At 38.7% G+C, this 11,967-nt stretch overlaps 1 protein-coding gene and 1 pseudogene across 1 annotated transcript in view; both read right to left on the reverse strand.

Moving 5' to 3' along the window:
- The window catches only part of LOC120779501 (procathepsin L-like), a 227,552-nt gene extending 227,285 nt beyond the window's left edge, over positions 1-267 (reverse strand). Inside the window, exon 1 of the mRNA XM_040111795.1 lies at positions 65-267. The gene's annotated coding sequence lies outside the window, so the exon portion shown is untranslated. The remainder of the gene's footprint in view (positions 1-64) is intronic.
- Positions 268-4,647: 4,380 nt separating this feature from the next.
- On the reverse strand, positions 4,648-5,854 carry LOC120779498 (annotated as a pseudogene).
- Positions 5,855-11,967: the final 6,113 nt, after the last annotated feature.

Below are 11,967 nucleotides of genomic sequence, written 5' to 3' on the forward strand. Positions count from 1 at the left end.
TTTAAAAACGAATCGAACGCATTTGCACTTGACTGTACAATATATAGTATTTTTATAAACTAACCATGCATTTAGTACATTTACTGGTATCATCTGTTAATCATACAATCATATATGTAAGTATATATGTGTGTGAGTGTGTTCCAAAAGTTTCACTATGAAAATTACATGATTTTTTACAAATATTTTGCGTTCAAAAGAACAAAAACGCAACGGAGCGCTTACAATTTATAAACATAACTACAATTAGACACCATTTTGTGTGTGATACAAATGAAATAACCTCAACAATAAACTAATAACATAAATAAAACTAATTCTGCGCATGTGCGCACAAACGCGTATAAGTTTTTAAAACATAATTCGATAAAATTTAAGTATAAAATAGCATTTCAATCGCACATATGTATGTACATATATATGCAAATATGTGTATAGGTAAGCTAAGAAAACAAACAAACATTTATATTTTATTGCAGATCGGCTGTTACGTAATACCCGTATGCATTTTTTTAAGCACTTTCATTGAGAATAATAAAGCGTGTGTGTGCAGTTTGCTCCGAGCTCTGCGCTGGTGTTAGTGCCCATGCATTGGTGCCTGCGTTTTGTTTACAAACATAATTGCTGTAACTGCATATGTAACTTTAGCATTCAAGTAGTCTAGCAGCCCTATTCTGGAAAAACCTTTCAACTGAGTTGAGAGGAAAAATTTGAGAGATTTCTTGTAAGGCATATTTTGTGAGGCTATTCTTGCTCAAACCTCATAAGAAAAAAGCTTTAAAAAGTCACCACGAGAGATAAAAAGCTTTTCGCTGTCAAACAGCTTTTTTAATAAAAATAAGCAAACAAAAATCCTCCTACTACGTACATTGCTTATCATCTACATATGCATATCGCTGATAACCAATAAATAAAAAATAAATCCAATATTTGTTTATGCATTCATAAAAATAGATCGAAATAATTCTTGCAAACAATATAAGCGATAGTAGGAAATCATAAAATTGAACTCTGGTGCCTAATGAAATATTTTGTTTAATTTTTGTTCAATTACCAGATGCAGTAGATTTGAAAATGCTTTCTAAAATTTTAATATTTTTGCTTTAATTAGGCAGAGTTTGATATTATATTTCACACGCTGTTCTAATTATCTTATTTCACATCACATTACATTTTGTTATTAATAAAATTATAGCTAACCAAACTAGATATATGTATGCATATGTTGGCTTTATTTTAAACATATGTATTAATAGAAAGATTGGTAAATGGTTTGAATAATATAGAACATTACGTACTGCTTCTACATTAAGGCTGTAAAATACTTTAAACAATTCCAATATGGGTACAATCGATTGCGCCGATTATGCCCTTGATCCTAAAGCATATAACTATTATCAACGCATTTTTGGTAAGAGCCATGCCCGTAAAAATACAAACACGCCAGGAAACGCAGATCAAAACCTGTTCCAAATGTATTGTGATTATGTCTTCTCAAATGTGTTATAAAAATAATTTGCTCATTTTTGCTCGTTTTTTCGAAAATTGGTTTTTTTAAGGAAAATATGAATTCTCCCATGAAGAATTGCTGCAAATATGGGAGTCAAATGATCGAAAAGATGACAGTATTTTGAACTACATATATAAAAAAATTAATGGAGACACGTTAAAAGAAGACAAAAACAAAGAAATAAAAAAGAAAGTTGTAAATTTTTGTAGCTTTATTAGAAAGCATTTACCAAATTGCAACAGACTATTGAGCAGATTCAAAGAAAAACATTCTGAATGGCTTGCGTCGAAAATGACATTGGTAGTTGAAAACAAAGATTGGAAGAGTGCTTCTGCCAGCAAACTAGGACGTCCACATTTAAATTATGATGAAGGTAGTCAACGTTTGAAACGTAAATTGGCCTTTGAACTATCAACAGAGCGGGAGCACAACACCCAACTTCTTGTTCATGCTGCTGCAGTTTCAGCAAAAAAATCAAATAAAAGCGACATGGCGTATGTTTTAAAGGAATGCTCATCATCATCTTCAAGAGCAAGTGAAATAAGAAAAAAACTTCGCTTCAATGAACCACTTCAACTCACTCCTGATGAAGCGTTAACTTTCTTATTGGAAAATTCGTTTAGTAAACAGCAGTACATTAACATTAGATTGTTAAATAAAAATCGTCATTGCAACATATATCCAAGCTATCATACTGTGTATGAGGCAAAATTAAAATGCAGACCGATTGGTATAACTGTTTCGGAAACTAATGCGGAAGTTAGCTTGCAAAACATACTTGACCACACGGCTGGCCGTATTACTTTAATGCAGGAAGATGTTATCAATCAGATTGCAAATATCGATGAAACGAAATTAATTGCTAGCATGGATTCGATGGAACAACAGGACAGAGCATGTACAAACAGAAATTTGAAGGAGATGCACCAGAATCGTTGGATGAAACTTTATTTGTAACAACTCTAATACCGATAAAATTAATTGATTCTTCAGACAGAGTAATTTGGTGTAATCGAACTCCACAATCCGTAAGATTTTGCAGGCCCATTAAAATCGAATTCATCAAAGAAACTAAAAATCAAATATTAGCGGAGAAAGCAAATTTGGATTCACAAATTAAGAGTTTGACACCTCTCAAATACAACCTTAATGGTGGATACATCACTGTAAGCTATGATCTGCATATGACGTTAATAGATGGTAAGGTGTTAAATGTATTAACTGGTACAAATTCTAATCAGTGTTGCCCAGTATGTGGTGCAAAACCAAAAGACTTTTTAGCAACGAAGGACTTGAAATCCAGCGTTTTCAAGAAAAAACCTGGAGCACTTCAATATGGTGTAAGTCCTTTGCATGCGTGGATTAGATTCCTGGAATTTGTTTTAAAAATCTCATACAGAATTGACATAAAAAAGTGGCAGGTTAGGGATGCAATAGATGAACTAAGTATGAGAACTAGAAAACAGAAAATTCAAAAACAATTGTGGGAAGAAATGGAGCTACATGTTGATAAACCAAAACAGAATGGCTGTGGAAGCACAAATGATGGAAATACGGCGAGGAGAGCATTTACAAATACTGAGACCTTAGCATCAATTCTGGAGTTTGACATTGAAATTTTGAAGAATTTATATTTTATATTAATTTCAATTTCATGCGAATACCAAATCAATGCGGAAAAATTCGAAATTTTTTGTAGTAAAACTGCTTTACTATGTATGGAAAAGTACTCTTGGCTTGGCTTAATTTGTCCGATGTTTTTCATAGATCTAGGGATTCCTCAGATCCTCTTATATCAAGTTTGCACATCAACAAAAGGGAAAACAAAAAAATTAAAAAAATGCTCCCGCAAGAAGTGGTGGCGCTTTTGGAAGCTCCGGAAATTGCAATTACACCAGAAGCTCCAACTAATGAAGATGAAGATAGACTTTCTGATGATGACGAAATGGCAGATTTGGATATATTTAATGATTATTTAATTGATTTAGATGTAAATGAAGATATGGAATGAAGTTAAAGCAAAATCAATCAATTATTAATGTATTTTTTTGAAATTAAGCTTTGATGCCATAAGGGAGCTGCCTCTTTTGAGGGTAGGGGGTGTGTCATCGGGTTTATTTTTTATTTTTCATATTCATATGCGTTGTTTAGTATCTGTACCGAATTTCAAGGCACTGAGTAAGTTTTTAGAGTTTATGCCAAAAAAAACGCATTCTGTCCCATTGTGTACCGCCCGATTCCTCCTCCTCAACAATTGCCGCATATACAAATAATAGTTCCTCCATGCTAATTATAACACGCAATTCTCAATTTTTTAAAAAAGTAAAATATTGATTTAAAACAAAACAAACACAGATGTTTTCTATTATGATGGCTGCTTTCACACGTCACAGATATTTGTGATAGTAGTGAGCATTTGAGCTTTTGAATTTTCGCCAGAATAAGGTAACCCTCACTATAGTGAGAAACATCACTGTAGTGAGGTTGGTGACTTTTGTGAGGACATGAGAATAGGGCTGTAGGATTATAATTGATGTTAGTTATTTGCTTTTTGAAATCGTACGATTAGGTATGTGTGTATAAATAAGCGCCACGGCTTGCTGCGCTCCGATTCAACTTTGATCTGATGCGGCTGTGCGCTGCCAAGCGCCCACAGTATAGTTGCGGCTGAAGTGACCCAAACGTCGCAAGCGGCCACTTTTTGCACAATTTCATTCAATAGGACTTTTCTCGCTTGATTACAACGTAACCGGTCGATGGCGCTTTCTGTGCTAGCACCTTAGTATTAAGTTTATTTTTGTAATTTACTTACTAAATAAACTGACAATAATAATAATAATAATAATAATTGATTACACCCTTTATTTTTCTGGAAATTGATATTGTGACTGCTGCGGTCATGGTAGTGGTGGTGGCAGTTGAATTGTAGTTGGAGTAACACAGTAGTAGATGGAGCAAGTGATTAGTCGACCAAATTTTATATTTTGGTGGTTTTCGGTTTTTGTTTTCATTGCCTTAACATGATTTGCAAACATTCATTCAATAATACAAAAGGAGTTTTAAAATTTTCAGTTTTTTGTTGTACTTATTTTTTGTTTCAACACACACACATTATTAAAGTAGTAGAGAATTATGTATGTATATTGTAGAGGTTTTCTGTTTGCTTACGGTTGGCTTTGCAACTTAAGGTGAACAACAAAGTGGCTAGTTGGTTGGTTGGTTGGTTCACACGGTTTATTTACGCTCAGGCGATTTACACGTATTCTGTCGATGTTGCGCTGCAAATGTGCGGCAACTCTGTGGCGTGAGTCATTGAACTCCAAATGCAGGCCCAATCTGAGCAATGATGGATTCTTTTCCACTAATTCGGTTATTTCCATTTCGATCTTGTTACCGAGCACTGAGGATCGTTGATTGGAGGCCCTGAACTCTTCAATTGTGCGGCACTTGAGCAGGACTTTCACTAAGGTCACAATAACAGGCGGACTAATGAAATTCGTCTCAACATTTAATACTCTCAAGGTTTTGCTTTTCACAATTGTTTCAGCCAATAAGAGAGCTGTCTTGTCGGTAAGACCGGCATTTGTTAAGGAAAGAACTTCCAAATTTTCCCTTTCAGGCAGTACTTGGAAAAGTTGTTCCAATTTCTCATCGGAAATGTTCTTAATGTTATTTAAGTTCAGTTCAATCAATTTTGAATCGTTATCTTTTACGCGTTTAATTGATTCTTCGACATCTATGTTATTTGGTGCGTCCAAGGGGAACAATTTTGGTTGAGTTGATTTTGTAATACCGTCCCATCCCATGCCAACTGGTTGACCTTTATTCAACAAAGAAGCATGATATTGGTCCTGATTCATCATCGAGTGGAAGCCAAGAATAGCAGCCAGATCGATAATCTCTTCTTGTGTAGCGTCGCTCAGTGAATGCTCATACTCTTCACCCAAATCGATGGTGGTACCCATTTCTTGCCACGCACTGTACCCTTAATGTACGGCCCAAATTCGGGCTCATCGGGTGTTTCTAAGGCCTGCTTATTAATATGCTCGATAAGCTTTTTGCGATTCAACGGACCAGTAGGATCTTTGGCACATTCATAACTGCAACATTGTTCGGGTGGCAGGAAATTGTCATCGGAATCGACATCTTTGGCCAAAATATTGATTTCTTCCGGTGACAAATGCGCCAGCAGAGCATCAACATCAAACTCATCATACGCGCTTAAATCCTTGCCATACAATTTGGCAGGTGTAGTGAGAGTGGTGGTCTTGGTTATCGATGAAGTCTCCATATCTTAAATGTCCTTCAGGAATTATAAAAATTTCACTCCACACTATTTAATGAATTTAAAGCTCAATCACACCAATTAATTTTAATAAAAATATATGCCACTTTTTTCGTTTGGGCGGGAACGTAAACTCTGTGACACACACACTTGACACCGTTCTCACTTGTCCCTATTGAAGGGATACACTCTCTGCACCAAAGAATATTTTGTTGTGTACGAAGAACCGCCTGCGAAATCACCTCCGCATAATATAAGCTGTTATTTTGTTTTTAATAATAAAAATAATAACTCAATCCACGCGATATTAGTAATGATTTGCGAAATCGACTACACTCAAATAATGCTCAATAAGAAGTTGGTCCGGCTCAAAGGACCATGAATAATTTGATAATAATACTAACCACACATGCACATTATGATTGTTTAAAAAGATAAGTCCGAATCTCGTTTAGTTATAATAATAGAATTTATTTAACTTTATGTGTATTGTGTGCATATTACTTTTATATAAAACGGTAGCCGATGTTAAAAAAGGGAATTTAGTACCCCAAAATATTTATCGCGCAAGCTCGTCGTCGAATCACGTCGACTTGACCGTAGCGCGCAGGATCTATATACTACTTCGGAGCGAAAGGCACTTTGCGAATAGTGTGTGACGAATTCTGCTGTCGAATTGTATGTGACGAATGTTGACGTGCGAATTGTGTAGAACGAATTGTTTCCGCTTTCCCGTTTTTCTATCCCTTTTGATGAGTGGGTTGAGGTACAGCTGTGGTGAGATGTGTTGGTGTTCTGTTGTGGTGTCATCAGCTGTGGTGAATTGAGCTGTGTTTTATTAAGGTGCGCCAGTTTTCCCGAGACAGTGGGGGGGAGGCTTAACTCATTTAAACTATTGCCATATTTTAGTTCGAGTTAGCTAAAATTATATTAAAAGCATCATGGAATGAGATACGTGAGAGATGAGATAACAAAATCATGAGAAGTAGTTTATTTCAGTTGGGTATTATGGACTCTATTTAATCTACCATAGACGGAAATTCCTCCTCTCCGAGCACAATGCAGGAGAGATGGGTGGAGATCGACGTCAGATTGTCGAGTATGGTGCTAAGCTATGTACTCGACAATCCTGCGGGTCCTCACCCGGAGTTTGACTCTTCTGAGACCCTCAGGGGCTACAGGGTCATCAGAGTGCGCGAGACCAGGCCTCGCTGGATTTCCTGACAGGGTAGTGTGGCTAAAATTAGCAATGTGCCAGCATCGGTGGAGCCTCCATTTGAGGCTTATACCCGCCTAGGAAGCACATTCCGAAGAGACCTCGTGCTCGCATTTGGTTACCCCCTCTAGAGGAGCCAGGCGAAAAACTCCTGCGGTGCATTAAGCTGCAGAACAAATCTATACCTAGTATAGATGAGTGGCAGCTAATCAAGGAAGAAAAACCGAATAAAGCAAGCAAGCCAATACTAGTGGCCATTTGTGATGAGTCCATTGAGGCTCTGAAGAAGACTGACTACAAAATCAGCTTCGGAATCTCGAAGAGTGCTACAGGGAATCTGACAACCCTCGTGAATGAGGGGGGCATCGACATCAGCCTAGTACAGGAGCCCTGGGTCAATGAAGATACCATTAAAGGGCTAAACAGCAGCAACCATAACCTGTTTTACACACGGAACAGAGGTAAACCTAGGGCATGCATTCTTATCAATAAAAGTATAAATGCATTTCTTTGTCCTAATTACAGCACAGCAGATATCACAGTGGTAAAGGTGGAACAGAAGGATAAGCCTTCTTCTTGGTCTCGGCCTACTTGGCCCATGACGAAGACATACCACCGGCCCCGCTCACCAGACTAGTAGAGGAGAACAGGAAGGAAGATGTCCTAATAGGGTGTGATGCAAACGCAAGGCACACCGTATGGGGTAGCTCCAGTATAAACACCAGAGGTGAGTCACTCTTGCAGTATATTTTGAATAGTAATCTAAGTATTTGCAACAAGGGCGTTAAGCCAACTTTTATTTTCCCAAGCTCGGATAGGTTTCCGGGGTGGGAGGAAGTGCTTGACCTCACGCTATCAACAGACACAGACGGTCTCATTGTGGATAACTGGAGGGTATCCGATGAGCCTTCCATGTCGGATCACTCCTGGATACTTTTCAGCATCCGCGAGAAGTACAGTGCGCCTCTCACTTACCGGAACCCTAGAAGAACGGCTTGGGGAAAATTTACCAGTATAGCAACAAAATGCCTTGAAAAGGGAGGCAATAAGAGCATCAGAAATCCTGAGGAATTAGATTCAGAAGTAGAGAAGTTAGAAAAAATCCTAACCACAACTTTTAATAAATCTACTCCGCTAACAGTTTTGAAAAGGAGAAAGTCTCTTCCTTGGTGGAACAGTGAACTCAAGAATTTGAGAACACAACTAAGGAAGGCTTTCAATGAAAGTTTTAGAACCAAAATCTGTCGGCCATATAAAGACAGTATGAAAGAATACAAAAAAGCAGTCAGGAAAGCTAAAAAGGACTCATGGCGATCTTTCTGTACATCGATAGAAAGTTGCACAGAAGCCGCCAGGCTGAGTAAAATGCTATAAATATAAGGGCGGAGGGAAGTGATTGGACCTCCTCGGCAAAAGAGTCTCTGCAGGTACTTATCACAACGCACTTCCCCGGGAGTCAGCAAATACCTTCAACGAGGGTTCAACCAGAACCACCGCTGAACGCAGCTGACTATCGAAGCCAAATAGTAGACAAAAGAAAAATCAAATACGCCATAAATAGTTTTGCACCATATAAAGCGGCAGGTCCTGACGGGATTATGCCCATAATGCTGCAAAAACTGGCAGAACCAATGGTTCTAAGGCTAGAAAATATATACAAAGCAAGCATACAACTATCTTACATCCCAAGAAGTTGGAAAAGAAGTAAAGTTGTGTTCCTCCCAAAACCAGGCAGAAGAACACACGAGAATGCTATGATTTTAGACCTATAAGCCTTACCTCCTTTATGCTGAAGGTACTAGAAAGGCTAATAGATCTACACGTAAGAACAATAATGGCGGAGAAGTTATCGAAGTCCCAACATGCGTACATGAAGGGCCGATCAACCGAAACCGCCCTTCACGAGGTGATAAGTGTAATTGAAAAATCACTACATCACAAACAATACACCATGGCTGCATTTCTAGACATAGAGGGCGCCTTCAACAACATAGAAGTAAATGCGATAATTAATTCTCTGGCACAAGGTGGGATAGACGACACTGTGTGCAGATGGATACTATCGATGCTTGAGAATAGAAAATTATAGCTTCAAACGGCGCTGCAACACAAACAAGCTATGTGAGTAGAGGAATGCCTCAAGGGGGGGTCCTCTCTCCGCTTCTATGGGTTGCAGCGCTGAACGAAATACTACTCCAACTAAACGGTGGAGGAGTGAAAGCAGTAGCGTATGCAGACGATATAGTGTTGTTGGTCTCTGGCATGTTTCCTTCAACAGTCAGCGAGATTATGGAAAGAGAACTTCGTAGGTTAAACCTATTGGCTAAAAACAATGGTCTAGGAGTTAACCCGAACAAAACAGAACTGATGCTATTCACTAGCAGAACCAAAATACCTCAGTTTCAACTTCCGGTGCTAAACGGTACTACACTCACTCTCTATACAGTATAGGAGTTAACCTGAACAAAACAGAATTGATGCTACACTAGCAGAACCAAAATACCTCCATCCCTCCGGTACTAAACGGTTGCCTACACTCACCTCTATCCCCCACAGCTAAATACTTGGGGGTGGAGATTGACACCAAACTGTCCTGGAAAATAAATATAGAAAAAAGAATAAACAAAGCATACATGGCCTACTATACTTGTAAGAAAATCGTCAACAAGAATTGGGGCCTTAAACCAAGTATAATCATGTGGATGTATACGGCTGTCATAAGACCTATATTTACATATGGAGCTCTGGTATGGTAACAAACAATACAATATTAGAAAATTAAATGGAATACAAAGAGCAGCATGTGCGGGTGTTACGGGTGCAATCAGGTCATGTCCGACTAATGCGCTCAATGTGATCCTGCATCAACTACCAATGGACATTTTTATTCACAAAACAGCAGCTATTGCGGCGATAAGAATAAAAGAATTGGGAGGTTGGAATCAGCAGAACTACGGACATAGTGTAATTTTAAAGAAGTTCACTATTAATAAATCAGACTACATTCTCCCAAAGCTGGATTTCAATAGACACTTCCAGGTGAGGATACCATCTAGACGAGAATGGAGAAGAGGTTCAATGGCAGAGGAAGATACCACCTCAATCTATACCGACGGGTCCAAAATGGACTGTGGAGTAGGCACGGGGGGGTATTCTCCGCTGATCTCTTCTATATACGTCTACCGAACTCGGCTAGCATCTTCCAAGCAGAAGTACTAGGCATAGAAAAAGCCTGCGAAGTTCTATTAGAAAACCACGGGAATATACATAAAGCAACTATATTTACGGATAGCCAGGCGGCCCTCCTGGCATTGTCTTCACCCATGACAAATTCCAGTACAGTTCACAACTGCAAGAGAGCACTAAGCTCAATAAAAGACAAGCTCCAGCTAAACTTGATCTGGGTTCCCGGCCACAGGAACATTTTCGGTAACGAAAAAAGCAGACGAGTTGGCAAAGGCAGGAACTTCCTCAATCGAATCCATGGCGGAGCTAATACCAAGCCCGCTAGGATCGATAAAAGGAGAGATCAATAGACGATCTCAGCAAATTGCAAACAACAGGTGGAAAAACATTATAAAATGCGTCATAACTAAACAATTATGGCCGACATATGACAGGAAAAGAACCAATGACTTATTAAATAGGTCAAGAAAAAGTATTTACAGAATAACAGCTACCACAACAGGGCACTGGCCATTTGGGGAACATGCGTCCAAAATGGGATTGCCCTACAACGACATCTGCCGTGGCTGCGGAGTAGCAGGGAACAAGGAAACAATCTTCCACTTTCTCTGCGAATGCCCAGCTCTAGCACAGATCCGACACAAAACAATCGGAATCCACCAAGCACCAAACCTTGAATGGATTTCCACCAAAAGCATATCGGACATAAGTAGTTTCATCGAAACCTCAAAATGGTTTGAGAGAGAAGGTGAAACGTAATAGCAGATACAGGAGGTTCTACGAGTAGTGTATCAAAATGGCACATCAAGTGCTAATTGAGCCCGATAGGGCTGCACTCCTACCTACCTACCTACCATATTTTTGCTACAATGAGATACAATCAGCATCCTACATACTGACAAAATATCCCAGGGTTTCGTTAAGGCATCTCAGATATCATCACCAATCATATGGAGTAAGATCAGCCGAATGATCGAAAATCATGATATTAGTTATAAGGAGGCTAGGACAATTTTTCGCCCAATTTTATCCATTTTATGGACATAGATACACTGTAATGAGCAAACGCAATTTCATTGAGATAACCCACATATTGGCCGGAATATGCAGTATAAAATCATCCGAATCATCGAAAATCTTGGTTTTAGATATGTGGGAGCTAACGGCCCGTTTCAGCCCATCTTGCGACATTCAGACACACTATTATCAGAGAAGGAACCTCTGAGTTTCAAATATAGATCTCACACACTGACCGATCATTTCGATGGAAATTCCCAAGCACCCGGCCCCTTTTAAGTCTTCTTAAACCATTTTGGGTGCATAATTTTGTGTCTCTTCTGCTTTTACCTTTATGTCAACAGAGAATTTTATATACGCACGTCAACAGACAGCATACCCGGGTAAACCATACATTTTGTATGAAGATTATTGTAGCGTATGGTGAAAAGGAGCTTCGCTTCACATTTTTACATGTTTGCAGTTACATTTTTAATTTCAAAGTGAATAGTAAAGATTGTGTTGTGCAAAAATAATTACAAAATGGCAGATGGAGATTGGTTAGAGCCTGAGTTTGAATATGAATCTCATGAAAATATCTGGGAGAGAAGAGAGGAGTATGGGTGTCCAGATAGCGATGAAGAGCCGATGACATTTGAAAATGAAAACGACAATGAACCTGTTATAAATTCAGCTGACTCTGATGTGGAAGAGTACAGTGATCAGACAATTTGGAGTGGCACACAACCACAAAACACCAGAGTAAGAGCGCAC

This window comes from Bactrocera tryoni, unplaced genomic scaffold (genome assembly GCF_016617805.1).
Source record: "Bactrocera tryoni isolate S06 unplaced genomic scaffold, CSIRO_BtryS06_freeze2 scaffold_11, whole genome shotgun sequence".
NCBI lineage: Eukaryota > Metazoa > Arthropoda > Insecta > Diptera > Tephritidae > Bactrocera > Bactrocera tryoni.